This window comes from Piliocolobus tephrosceles, chromosome 1, assembly GCF_002776525.5.
Source record: "Piliocolobus tephrosceles isolate RC106 chromosome 1, ASM277652v3, whole genome shotgun sequence".
In the NCBI taxonomy this organism is placed as follows: Eukaryota; Metazoa; Chordata; class Mammalia; order Primates; family Cercopithecidae; genus Piliocolobus; species Piliocolobus tephrosceles.
Window position 1 is genome coordinate 202,901,244 of NC_045434.1, and position 320 is coordinate 202,901,563.

General features: G+C 54.7%; 1 protein-coding gene across 12 annotated transcripts in view; it reads left to right on the plus strand.

The window, feature by feature from the left end:
• Positions 1 to 320, plus strand: part of TMCO4 (transmembrane and coiled-coil domains 4) — a 131,452-nt gene that overhangs the window by 19,826 nt on the left and 111,306 nt on the right. The gene's annotated exons all lie outside the window — the stretch shown is intronic.

The window sequence follows — 320 nt, forward strand, 5'->3', positions numbered from 1 at the left end:
TTTTTCTTTTTTTTTTTTTTTTTTTTTTTGAGACGGAGTCTTGCTCTGTCTGCCAGGCTGGAGTGCAATGGCCGGATCTCAGCTCACTGCAACCTCCGCCTCGCGGGTTCACGCCATTCTCCCGCCTCAGCCTCCTGAAGTAGCTGGGACCACAGGCGCCCGCCACCTCGCCCGGCTAATTTTTTGTATTTTTAGTAGAGACGGGGTTTCGCCGTGTTAGCCAGGATGGTCTCGATCTCCTGACCTCGTGATCCGCCCGTCTCGGCCTCCCAAAGTGCTGGGATTACAGGCTTGAGCCACCGCGCCCGGCCTTTTTTTTT